General features: G+C 34.7%; 1 long non-coding RNA gene across 1 annotated transcript; it reads right to left on the bottom strand.

Annotated features, from left to right (window-relative positions):
• Positions 1 to 7981: 7981 nt before the first annotated feature.
• LOC148679565 (uncharacterized) lies at positions 7982 to 11938 on the bottom strand. Its single transcript, XR_015945096.1, has 3 exons — positions 11338 to 11938; positions 9563 to 9852; positions 7982 to 8818 (listed from the first exon to the last, which is right to left on the bottom strand). It is a non-coding gene; the product is annotated as an uncharacterized LOC148679565 (long non-coding RNA).
• Between the last annotated feature and the right edge of the window lie 2287 nt (positions 11939 to 14225).

Here is a 14225-nt window from a genome sequence, read left to right as displayed (position 1 = left end):
TGCTTATTTTGACCTCTGCTGGCTCTGAAAAGCTCATTTTCAACGTTCAATTCAGAATGTGATAAAACCAGATCCAGCCACTAAAATGCATCATTCTTTTTCTTTTAGACAACAATTCATGCACTGTTAAACATGTTAAAGCAACTTGCAAGTGAAAATCTATGTCTCTGACTGAGTTTGCATTACTGCTTATTTTGACCTTTGCTGGCTGAGTAAAGCTCATTTTCAACGTCCAATACAGAATGTGATAAAACCAGATCCAGCTACTAAAATGCATCATTCTTTTTGTTTTAGACAACATTTCATGCACTGTTAAACATGTTAAATCAAGTTGCAAGTGAAAATCTATGTCTCTGACTGAGTTTGCATTACTGCTTATTTTGACCTCTGCTGGCTGAGTAAAGCTCATTTTCAACGTCCAATACAGAATGTGATAAAACCAGATCCAGCTACTAAAATGCATAATTCTTTTTGTTTTAGACAACATTTCATGCACTGTTAAACATGTTAAAGCAAGTTGCAAGTGAAAATCTATGTCTCTGACTGAGTTTGCATTACTGCTTATTTTGACCTCTGCTGGCTGAGAACAGCTCATTTTCAACGTTCAATTCAGAATGTGATAAACCAGATCCGGCCACTAAAATGCATCATTATTTTTGTTTTAGACAACATTTCATGCACTGTTAAACATGTTAAAGCAAGTTGCAAGTGAAAATCTATGTCTCTGACTGAGTTTGCATTACTGCTTATTTTGACTTCTGCTGGCTGATAAAAGCTCATTTTCAACGTTCAGTTCAGAATGTGATAAAACCAGATCCAGCCACTAAAATGCATCATTCTTTTTGTTTTAGACAACAATTCATGCACTGTTAAACATGTTAAAGCAAGTTGCAAGTGAAAATCTATGTCTCTGACTGAGTTTTTATTACTGCTTATTTTGACCTCTGCTGTCTGAGTAAAGCTCATTTTCAACGTCCAATACAGAATGTGATAAAACCAGATCCAGCTACTAAAATGCATAATTCTTTTTGTTTTAGACAACATTTCATGCACTGTTAAACATGTTAAAGCAAGTTGCAAGTGAAAATCTATGTCTCTGACTGAGTTTTTATTACTGCTTATTTTGACCTCTGCTGTCTGAGTAAAGCTCATTTTCAACGTCCAATACAGAATGTGATAAAACCAGATCCAGCTACTAAAATGCATCATTCTTTTTATTTTGGACAACATTTCATGCACTGTTAAACATGTTAAAGCAAGTTGCAAGTGAAAATCTATGTCTATGACTGAGTTTGCATTACTGCTTATTTTGACCTCTGCTGGCTCTGAAAAGCTCATTTTCAACGTTCAATTCAGAATGTGATAAAACCAGATCCAGCCACTAAAAAGAATTTTCTTTTTGTTTTAGACAACATTTCATGCACTGTTAAATATGTTTAGGAAAGTTGCAAGTGAAAATCTATGTCTCTGACTGAGTTTGCATTACTGCTTATTTTGACTACTGCTTATTTTGACCTCTGCTAGCTAATTTTCAACGTTCAATTCAGAATGTGATAAAACCAGATCCAGCCATTAAAATGCATCATTCTTTTTGTTTTAGACAACAATTCATGCACTGTTAAACATGTTAAAGCAAGTTGCAAGTGAAAATCTATGTCTCTGACTGAATTTGCATTACTGCTTATTTTGACCTCTGCTGGCTGAGAACAGCTCTTTTATAACGTTCAATTCAGAAAGTGATAAAACCAGATCCAGCCACTAAAATGCATCATTCTTTTTAATTTGACAACATTTCATGCACTGTTAAACATGTTAAAGCAAGTTGCAAGTAAAAATCTATGTCTCTTACTGAGTTTGCATTACTGCTTATTTTGACCTCTGCTGGCTGAGAAAAGCTCATTTTCAACGTTCAATTCAGAATGTGATAAAACCAGATCCAGCCACTAAAATGCATCATTATTGTTGTTTTAGACAACATTTCATGCACTGTTAAACATGTTAAAGCAAGTTGCAAGTGAAAATCTATGTCTCTGACTGAGTTTGCATTACTGCTTATTTTGACCTCTTCTGGCTGAGTAAAGCTCATTTTCAACGTTCAATTCAGAATGTGATAAAACCAGATCCAGCCACTAAAATACATCATTATTTTTGTTTTAGACAACATTTTATGCACTGTTAAACATGTTAAAGCAAGTTGCAAGTGAAAATCAATGTCTCTGACTGAGTTTGCATTACTGCTTATTTTGACTTCTGCTGGCTGATAAAAGCTCATTTTCAACGTTCAGTTCAGAATGTGATAAAACCAGATCCAGCCACTAAAATGCATCATTCTTTTTGTTTTAGACAACAATTCATGCACTGTTAAACATGTTAAAGCAAGTTGCAAGTGAAAATCTATGTCTCTGACTGAGTTTGCATTACTGCTTATTTTGACCTCTGCTGGCTGAGTAAAGCTCATTTTCAACGTCCAATACAGAATGTGATAAAACCAGATCCAGCTACTAAAATGCATCATTCTTTTTATTTTGGACAACATTTCATGCACTGTTAAACATGTTAAAGCAAGTTGCAAGTGAAAATCTATGTCTATGACTGAGTTTGCATTACTGCTTATTTTGACCTCTGCTGGCTCTGAAAAGCTCATTTTCAACGTTCAATTCAGAATGTGATAAAACCAGATCCAGCCACTAAAAAGCATTTTCTTTTTGTTTTAGACAACATTTCATGCACTGTTAAACATGTTTAGGAAAGTTGCAAGTGAAAATTTATGTCTCTGACTGAGTTTGCATTACTGCTTATTTTGACCTCTGCTGGCTGAGTAAAGCTCATTTTCAACGTCCAATACAGAATGTGATAAAACCAGATCCAGCTACTAAAATGCATCATTCTTTTTGTTTTAGACAACATTTCATGCACTGTTAAACATGTTAAAGCAAGTTGCAAGTTAAAATCTATGTCTCTGACTGAGTTTGCATTACTGCTTATTTTGACCTCTGCTGGCTGAGTAAAGCTCATTTTCAACGTTCAATTCAGAATGTGATAAAACCAGATCCAGCCACTAAAATGCATCATTCTTTTTGCTTTAGACAACATTTCATGCACTGTTAAACATGTTAAAGCAAGTTGCAAGTGAAAATCTATGTCTATGACTGAGTTTGCATTACTGCTTATTTTGACCTCTGCTGGCTCTGAAAAGCTCATTTTCAACGTTCAATTCAGAATGTGATAAAACCAGATCCAGCCACTAAAATGCATCATTCTTTTTATTTTGGACAACATTTCATGCACTGTTAAACATGTTAAAGCAAGTTGCAAGTGAAAATCTATGTCTATGACTGAGTTTGCATTACTGCTTATTTTGACCTTTGCTGGCTGAGTAAAGCTCATTTTCAACGTCCAATACAGAATGTGATAAAACCAGATCCAGCTACTAAAATGCATCATTCTTTTTGTTTTAGACAACATTTCATGCACTGTTAAACATGTTAAATCAAGTTGCAAGTGAAAATCTATGTCTCTGACTGAGTTTGCATTACTGCTTATTTTGACCTCTGCTGGCTGAGTAAAGCTCATTTTCAACGTCCAATACAGAATGTGATAAAACCAGATCCAGCTACTAAAATGCATAATTCTTTTTGTTTTAGACAACATTTCATGCACTGTTAAACATGTTAAAGCAAGTTGCAAGTGAAAATCTATGTCTCTGACTGAGTTTGCATTACTGCTTATTTTGACCTCTGCTGGCTGAGAACAGCTCATTTTCAACGTTCAATTCAGAATGTGATAAACCAGATCCGGCCACTAAAATGCATCATTATTTTTGTTTTAGACAACATTTCATGCACTGTTAAACATGTTAAAGCAAGTTGCAAGTGAAAATCTATGTCTCTGACTGAGTTTGCATTACTGCTTATTTTGACTTCTGCTGGCTGATAAAAGCTCATTTTCAACGTTCAGTTCAGAATGTGATAAAACCAGATCCAGCCACTAAAATGCATCATTCTTTTTGTTTTAGACAACAATTCATGCACTGTTAAACATGTTAAAGCAAGTTGCAAGTGAAAATCTATGTCTCTGACTGAGTTTTTATTACTGCTTATTTTGACCTCTGCTGTCTGAGTAAAGCTCATTTTCAACGTCCAATACAGAATGTGATAAAACCAGATCCAGCTACTAAAATGCATCATTCTTTTTATTTTGGACAACATTTCATGCACTGTTAAACATGTTAAAGCAAGTTGCAAGTGAAAATCTATGTCTATGACTGAGTTTGCATTACTGCTTATTTTGACCTCTGCTGGCTCTAAAAAGCTCATTTTCAACGTTCAATTCAGAATGTGATAAAACCAGATCCAGCCACTAAAAAGAATTTTCTTTTTGTTTTAGACAACATTTCATGCACTGTTAAATATGTTTAGGAAAGTTGCAAGTGAAAATCTATGTCTCTGACTGAGTTTGCATTACTGCTTATTTTGACCTCTGCTGGCTATGAAAAGCTCATTTTCAACGTTCAATTCAGAATGTGATAAAACCAGATCCAGCCACTAAAATGCATCATTCTTTTTCTTTTAGACAACAATTCATGCACTGTTAAACATGTTAAAGCAAGTTGCAAGTGAAAATCTATGTCTCTGACTGAGTTTGCATTACTGCTTATTTTGACCTTTGCTGGCTGAGTAAAGCTCATTTTCAACGTCCAATACAGAATGTGATAAAACCAGATCCAGCTACTAAAATGCATCATTCTTTTTGTTTTAGACAACATTTCATGCACTGTTAAACATGTTAAAGCAAGTTGCAAGTGAAAATCTATGTCTCTGACTGAGTTTGCATTACTGCTTATTTTGACCTCTGCTGGCTGAGAACAGCTCATTTTCAACGTTCAATTCAGAATGTGATAAAACCAGATCCAGCCACTAAAATGCATCATTATTTTTGTTTTAGACAACATTTCATGCACTGTTAAACATGTTAAAGCAAGTTGCAAGTGAAAATCTATGTCTCTGACTGAGTTTGCATTACTGCTTATTTTGACTTCTGCTGGCTGATAAAAGCTCATTTTCAACGTTCAGTTCAGAATGTGATAAAACCAGATCCAGCCACTAAAATGCATCATTATTTTTGTTTTAGACAACAATTCATGCACTGTTAAACATGTTAAAGCAAGTTGCAAGTGAAAATCTATGTCTCTGACTGAGTTTTTATTACTGCTTATTTTGACCTCTGCTGGCTGAGTAAAGCTCATTTTCAACGTCCAATACAGAATGTGATAAAACCAGATCCAGCTACTAAAATGCATCATTCTTTTTTATTTTAGACAACATTTCATGCACTGTTAAACATGTTAAAGCAAGTTGCAAGTGAAAATCTATGTCTATGACTGAGTTTGCATTACTGCTTATTTTGACCTCTGCTGGCTCTGAAAAGCTCATTTTCAACGTTCAATTCAGAATGTGATAAAACCAGATCCAGCCACTAAAAAGCATTTTCTTTTTGTTTTAGACAACATTTCATGCACTGTTAAATATGTTTAGGAAAGTTGCAAGTGAAAATCTATGTCTCTGACTGAGTTTGCATTACTGCTTATTTTGACCTTTGCTGGCTCTGAAAAGCTCATTTTCAACGTTCAATTCAGAATGTGATAAAACCAGATCCAGCCACTAAAATGCATCATTCTTTTTGTTTTAGACAACATTTCATGCACTGTTAAACATGTTAAAGTAAGTTGCAAGTGAAAATCTATGTCTCTGACTGAGTTTGCATTACTGCTTATTTTGACCTCTGCTGGCTCTGAAAAGCTCATTTTCAACGTTCAATTCAGAATGTGATAAAACCAGATCCAGCCACTAAAATGCATCATTCTTTTTGTTTTAGACAACAATTCATGCACTGTTAAACATGTTAAAGCAAGTTGCAAGTGAAAATCTATGTCTCTGACTGAATTTGCATTACTGCTTATTTTGACCTCTGCTGGCTGAGAACAGCTCTTTTTTAACGTTCAATTCAGAAAGTGATAAAACCAGATCCAGCCACTAAAATGCATCATTCTTTTTAATTTGACAACATTTCATGCACTGTTAAACATGTTAAAGCAAGTTGCAAGTAAAAATCTATGTCTCTTACTGAGTTTGCATTACTGCTTATTTTGACCTCTGCTGGCTGAGAAAAGCTCATTTTCAATGTTCAATTCAGAATGTGATAAAACCAGATCCAGCCACTAAAATGCATCATTATTGTTGTTTTAGACAACATTTCATGCACTGTTAAACATGTTAAAGCAAGTTGCAAGTGAAAATCTATGTCTCTGACTGAGTTTGCATTACTGCTTATTTTGACCTCTGCTGGCTGAGTAAAGCTCATTTTCAACGTTCAATTCAGAATGTGATAAAACCAGATCCAGCCACTAAAATGCATCATTCTTTTTGTTTTAGACAACAATTCATGCACTGTTAAACATGTTAAAGCAAGTTGCAAGTGAAAATCTATGTCTCTGACTGAGTTTGCATTACTGCTTATTTTGACCTCTGCTGGCTGAGTAAAGCTCATTTTCAACGTCCAATACAGAATGTGATAAAACCAGATCCAGCTACTAAAATGCATCATTCTTTTTATTTTGGACAACATTTCATGCACTGTTAAACATGTTAAAGCAAGTTGCAAGTGAAAATCTATGTCTATGACTGAGTTTGCATTACTGCTTATTTTGACCTCTGCTGGCTCTGAAAAGCTCATTTTCAACATTCAATTCAGAATGTGATAAAACCAGATCCAGCCACTAAAAAGCATTTTCTTTTTGTTTTAGACAACATTTCATGCACTGTTAAACATGTTTAGGAAGTTGCAAGTGAAAATTTATGTCTCTGACTGAGTTTGCATTACTGCTTATTTTGACCTCTGCTGGCTGAGTAAAGCTCATTTTCAACGTCCAATACAGAATGTGATAAAACCATATCCAGCTACTAAAATGCATCATTCTTTTTGTTTTAGACAACATTTCATGCACTGTTAAACATGTTAAAGCAAGTTGCAAGTTAAAATCTATGTCTCTGACTGAGTTTGCATTACTGCTTATTTTGACCTCTGCTGGCTGAGTAAAGCTCATTTTCAACGTTCAATTCAGAATGTGATAAAACCAGATCCAGCCACTAAAATGCATCATTCTTTTTGCTTTAGACAACATTTCATGCACTGTTAAACATGTTAAAGCAAGTTGCAAGTTAAAATCTATGTCTCTGACTGAGTTTGCATTACTGCTTATTTTGACCTCTGCTGGCTGAGTAAAGCTCATTTTCAACGTTCAATTCAGAATGTGATAAAACCAGATCCAGCCACTAAAATGCATCATTCTTTTTGCTTTAGACAACATTTCATGCACTGTTAAACATGTTAAAGCAAGTTGCAAGTGAAAATCTATGTCTATGACTGAGTTTGCATTACTGCTTATTTTGACCTCTGCTGGCTCTGAAAAGCTCATTTTCAACGTTCAATTCAGAATGTGATAAAACCAGATCCAGCCACTAAAATGCATCATTCTTTTTATTTTGGACAACATTTCATGCACTGTTAAACATGTTAAAGCAAGTTGCAAGTGAAAATCTATGTCTATGACTGAGTTTGCATTACTGCTTATTTTGACCTCTGCTGGCTCTGAAAAGCTCATTTTCAACGTTCAATTCAGAATGTGATAAAACCAGATCCAGCCACTAAAATGCATCATTCTTTTTCTTTTAGACAACAATTCATGCACTGTTAAACATGTTAAAGCAACTTGCAAGTGAAAATCTATGTCTCTGACTGAGTTTGCATTACTGCTTATTTTGACCTTTGCTGGCTGAGTAAAGCTCATTTTCAACGTCCAATACAGAATGTGATAAAACCAGATCCAGCTACTAAAATGCATCATTCTTTTTGTTTTAGACAACATTTCATGCACTGTTAAACATGTTAAATCAAGTTGCAAGTGAAAATCTATGTCTCTGACTGAGTTTGCATTACTGCTTATTTTGACCTCTGCTGGCTGAGTAAAGCTCATTTTCAACGTCCAATACAGAATGTGATAAAACCAGATCCAGCTACTAAAATGCATAATTCTTTTTGTTTTAGACAACATTTCATGCACTGTTAAACATGTTAAAGCAAGTTGCAAGTGAAAATCTATGTCTCTGACTGAGTTTGCATTACTGCTTATTTTGACCTCTGCTGGCTGAGAACAGCTCATTTTCAACGTTCAATTCAGAATGTGATAAACCAGATCCGGCCACTAAAATGCATCATTATTTTTGTTTTAGACAACATTTCATGCACTGTTAAACATGTTAAAGCAAGTTGCAAGTGAAAATCTATGTCTCTGACTGAGTTTGCATTACTGCTTATTTTGACTTCTGCTGGCTGATAAAAGCTCATTTTCAACGTTCAGTTCAGAATGTGATAAAACCAGATCCAGCCACTAAAATGCATCATTCTTTTTGTTTTAGACAACAATTCATGCACTGTTAAACATGTTAAAGCAAGTTGCAAGTGAAAATCTATGTCTCTGACTGAGTTTTTATTACTGCTTATTTTGACCTCTGCTGTCTGAGTAAAGCTCATTTTCAACGTCCAATACAGAATGTGATAAAACCAGATCCAGCTACTAAAATGCATCATTCTTTTTATTTTGGACAACATTTCATGCACTGTTAAACATGTTAAAGCAAGTTGCAAGTGAAAATCTATGTCTATGACTGAGTTTGCATTACTGCTTATTTTGACCTCTGCTGGCTCTGAAAAGCTCATTTTCAACGTTCAATTCAGAATGTGATAAAACCAGATCCAGCCACTAAAAAGAATTTTCTTTTTGTTTTAGACAACATTTCATGCACTGTTAAATATGTTTAGGAAAGTTGCAAGTGAAAATCTATGTCTCTGACTGAGTTTGCATTACTGCTTATTTTGACCTCTGCTGGCTATGAAAAGCTCATTTTCAACGTTCAATTCAGAATGTGATAAAACCAGATCCAGCCACTAAAATGCATCATTCTTTTTCTTTTAGACAACAATTCATGCACTGTTAAACATGTTAAAGCAAGTTGCAAGTGAAAATCTATGTCTCTGACTGAGTTTGCATTACTGCTTATTTTGACCTTTGCTGGCTGAGTAAAGCTCATTTTCAACGTCCAATACAGAATGTGATAAAACCAGATCCAGCTACTAAAATGCATCATTCTTTTTGTTTTAGACAACATTTCATGCACTGTTAAACATGTTAAAGCAAGTTGCAAGTGAAAATCTATGTCTCTGACTGAGTTTGCATTACTGCTTATTTTGACCTCTGCTGGCTGAGAACAGCTCATTTTCAACGTTCAATTCAGAATGTGATAAAACCAGATCCAGCCACTAAAATGCATCATTATTTTTGTTTTAGACAACATTTCATGCACTGTTAAACATGTTAAAGCAAGTTGCAAGTGAAAATCTATGTCTCTGACTGAGTTTGCATTACTGCTTATTTTGACTTCTGCTGGCTGATAAAAGCTCATTTTCAACGTTCAGTTCAGAATGTGATAAAACCAGATCCAGCCACTAAAATGCATCATTCTTTTTGTTTTAGACAACAATTCATGCACTGTTAAACATGTTAAAGCAAGTTGCAAGTGAAAATCTATGTCTCTGACTGAGTTTTTATTACTGCTTATTTTGACCTCTGCTGGCTGAGTAAAGCTCATTTTCAACGTCCAATACAGATTGTGATAAAACCAGATCCAGCTACTAAAATGCATCATTCTTTTTATTTTAGACAACATTTCATGCACTGTTAAACATGTTAAAGCAAGTTGCAAGTGAAAATCTATGTCTATGACTGAGTTTGCATTACTGCTTATTTTGACCTCTGCTGGCTCTGAAAAGCTCATTTTCAACGTTCAATTCAGAATGTGATAAAACCAGATCCAGCCACTAAAAAGCATTTTCTTTTTGTTTTAGACAACATTTCATGCACTGTTAAATATGTTTAGGAAAGTTGCAAGTGAAAATCTATGTCTCTGACTGAGTTTGCATTACTGCTTATTTTGACCTTTGCTGGCTCTGAAAAGCTCATTTTCAACGTTCAATTCAGAATGTGATAAAACCAGATCCAGCCACTAAAATGCATCATTCTTTTTGTTTTAGACAACATTTCATGCACTGTTAAACATGTTAAAGTAAGTTGCAAGTGAAAATCTATGTCTCTGACTGAGTTTGCATTACTGCTTATTTTGACCTCTGCTGGCTCTGAAAAGCTCATTTTCAACGTTCAATTCAGAATGTGATAAAACCAGATCCAGCCACTAAAATGCATCATTCTTTTTGTTTTAGACAACAATTCATGCACTGTTAAACATGTTAAAGCAAGTTGCAAGTGAAAATCTATGTCTCTGACTGAATTTGCATTACTGCTTATTTTGACCTCTGCTGGCTGAGAACAGCTCTTTTTTAACGTTCAATTCAGAAAGTGATAAAACCAGATCCAGCCACTAAAATGCATCATTCTTTTTAATTTGACAACATTTCATGCACTGTTAAACATGTTAAAGCAAGTTGCAAGTAAAAATCTATGTCTCTTACTGAGTTTGCATTACTGCTTATTTTGACCTCTGCTGGCTGAGAAAAGCTCATTTTCAACGTTCAATTCAGAATGTGATAAAACCAGATCCAGCCACTAAAATGCATCATTATTGTTGTTTTAGACAACATTTCATGCACTGTTAAACATGTTAAAGCAAGTTGCAAGTGAAAATCTATGTCTCTGACTGAGTTTGCATTACTGCTTATTTTGACCTCTGCTGGCTGAGTAAAGCTCATTTTCAACGTTCAATTCAGAATGTGATAAAACCAGATCCAGCCACTAAAATGCATCATTCTTTTTGTTTTAGACAACAATTCATGCACTGTTAAACATGTTAAAGCAAGTTGCAAGTGAAAATCTATGTCTCTGACTGAGTTTGCATTACTGCTTATTTTGACCTCTGCTGGCTGAGTAAAGCTCATTTTCAACGTCCAATACAGAATGTGATAAAACCAGATCCAGCTACTAAAATGCATCATTCTTTTTATTTTGGACAACATTTCATGCACTGTTAAACATGTTAAAGCAAGTTGCAAGTGAAAATCTATGTCTATGACTGAGTTTGCATTACTGCTTATTTTGACCTCTGCTGGCTCTGAAAAGCTCATTTTCAACGTTCAATTCAGAATGTGATAAAACCAGATCCAGCCACTAAAAAGCATTTTCTTTTTGTTCTAGACAACATTTCATGCACTGTTAAACATGTTTAGGAAGTTGCAAGTGAAAATTTATGTCTCTGACTGAGTTTGCATTACTGCTTATTTTGACCTCTGCTGGCTGAGTAAAGCTCATTTTCAACGTCCAATACAGAATGTGATAAAACCAGATCCAGCTACTAAAATGCATCATTCTTTTTGTTTTAGACAACATTTCATGCACTGTTAAACATGTTAAAGCAAGTTGCAAGTTAAAATCTATGTCTCTGACTGAGTTTGCATTACTGCTTATTTTGACCTCTGCTGGCTGAGTAAAGCTCATTTTCAACGTTCAATTCAGAATGTGATAAAACCAGATCCAGCCACTAAAATGCATCATTCTTTTTGCTTTAGACAACATTTCATGCACTGTTAAACATGTTAAAGCAAGTTGCAAGTGAAAATCTATGTCTATGACTGAGTTTGCATTACTGCTTATTTTGACCTCTGCTGGCTCTGAAAAGCTCATTTTCAACGTTCAATTCAGAATGTGATAAAACCAGATCCAGCCACTAAAATGCATCATTCTTTTTCTTTTAGACAACAATTCATGCACTGTTAAACATGTTAAAGCAAGTTGCAAGTGAAAATCTATGTCTCTGACTGAGTTTGCATTACTGCTTATTTTGACCTCTGCTGGCTGAGTAAAGCTCATTTTCAACGTCCAATACAGAATGTGATAAAACCAGATCCAGCTACTAAAATGCATCATTCTTTTTGTTTTAGACAACATTTCATGCACTGTTAAACATGTTAAAGCAAGTTGCAAGTGAAAATCTATGTCTCTGACTGAGTTTGCATTACTGCTTATTTTGACCTCTGCTGGCTGAGAACAGCTCATTTTCAACGTTCAATTCAGAATGTGATAAAACCAGATCCAGCCACTAAAATGCATCATTATTTTTGTTTTAGACAACATTTCATGCACTGTTAAACATGTTAAAGCAAGTTGCAAGTGAAAATCTATGTCTCTGACTGAGTTTGCATTACTGCTTATTTTGACTTCTGCTGGCTGATAAAAGCTCATTTTCAACGTTCAGTTCAGAATGTGATAAAACCAGATCCAGCCACTAAAATGCATCTTTCTTTTTGTTTTAGACAACAATTCATGCACTGTTAAACATGTTAAAGCAAGTTGCAAGTGAAAATCTATGTCTCTGACTGAGTTTTTATTACTGCTTATTTTGACCTCTGCTGGCTGAGTAAAGCTCATTTTCAACGTCCAATACAGAATGTGATAAAACCAGATCCAGCTACTAAAATGCATCATTCTTTTTATTTTGGACAACATTTCATGCACTGTTAAACATGTTAAAGCAAGTTGCAAGTGAAAATCTATGTCTATGACTGAGTTTGCATTACTGCTTATTTTGACCTCTGCTGGCTCTGAAAAGCTCATTTTCAACGTTCAATTCAGAATGTGATAAAACCAGATCAAGCCACTAAAAAGCATTTTCTTTTTGTTTTAGACAACATTTCATGCACTGTTAAATATGTTTAGGAAAGTTGCAAGTGAAAATCTATGTCTCTGACTGAGTTTGCATTACTGCTTATTTTGACCTCTGCTGGCTCTGAAAAGCTCATTTTCAACGTTCAATTCAGAATGTGATAAAACCAGATCCAGCCACTAAAATGCATCATTCTTTTTATTTTGGACAACATTTCATGCACTGTTAAACATGTTAAAGCAAGTTGCAAGTGAAAATCTATGTCTATGACTGAGTTTGCATTACTGCTTATTTTGACCTCTGCTGGCTCTGAAAAGCTCATTTTCAACATTCAATTCAGAATGTGATAAAACCAGATCCAGCCACTAAAATGCATCATTCTTTTTCTTTTAGACAACAATTCATGCACTGTTAAACATGTTAAAGCAAGTTGCAAGTGAAAATCTATGTCTCTGACTGAGTTTGCATTACTTCTTATTTTGACTTCTGCTGGCTGATAAAGGCTCGTTTTTAACGTTCAGTTCAGAATGTGATAAAACCAGATCCAGCCACTAAAATGCATCATTCTTTTTGTTTTAGACAACATTTCATGCACTGTTAAACATGTTAAAGCAAGTTGCAAGTGAAAATCTATGTCTATGACTGAGTTTGCATTACTGCTTATTTTGACCTCTGCTGGCTCTAAAAAGCTCATTTTCAACGTTCAATTCAGAATGTGATAAAAACCAGATCCAGCCACAAAAAAGCATTTTCTTTTTGTTTTAGACAACATTTCATGCACTGTTAAATATGTTTAGGAAAGTTGCAAGTGAAAATCTATGTCTCTGACTAAGTTTGCATTACTGCTTATTTTGACCTCTGCTGGCTCTGAAAAGCTCATTTTCAACGTTCAATTCAGAATGTGATAAAACCAGATCCAGCCACTAAAATGCATCATTATTTTTGTTTTAGACAACAATTCATGCACTGTTAAACATGTTAAAGCAAGTTGCAAGTGAAAATCTATGTCTCTGACTGAGTTTGCATTACTGCTTATTTTCACCTCTGCTGGCTGAGAACAGCTCTTTTTTAACGTTCAATTCAGAAAGTGATAAAACCAGATCCAGCCACTAAAATGCATCATTCTTTTTGTTTTAGACAACATTTCATGCACTGTTAAACATGTTAAAGCAAGTTGCAAGTGAAAATCTATGTCTCTGACTGAGTTTGCATTACTGCTTATTTTGACTTCTGCTGGCTGATAAAAGCTCATTTTCAACGTTCAGTTCAGAATGTGATAAAACCAGATCCAGCCACTAAAATGCATCATTCTTTTTGTTTTAGACAACAATTCATGCACTGTTAAACATGTTAAAGCAAGTTGCAAGTGAAAATCTATGTCTCTGACTGAGTTTTTATTACTGCTTATTTTGACCTCTGCTGGCTCTGAAAAGCTCATTTTCAACGTTCAATTCAGAATGTGATAAAACCAGATCCAGCCACTAAAATGCATCATTCTTT

Source organism: Danio rerio, chromosome 17 (assembly GCF_052040795.2).
Source record: "Danio rerio strain M-AB ecotype USA chromosome 17, GRCz13ab, whole genome shotgun sequence".
Taxonomy (NCBI): Eukaryota; Metazoa; Chordata; class Actinopteri; order Cypriniformes; family Danionidae; genus Danio; species Danio rerio.
This window is presented reverse-complemented; position numbering and strand designations above follow the sequence as displayed.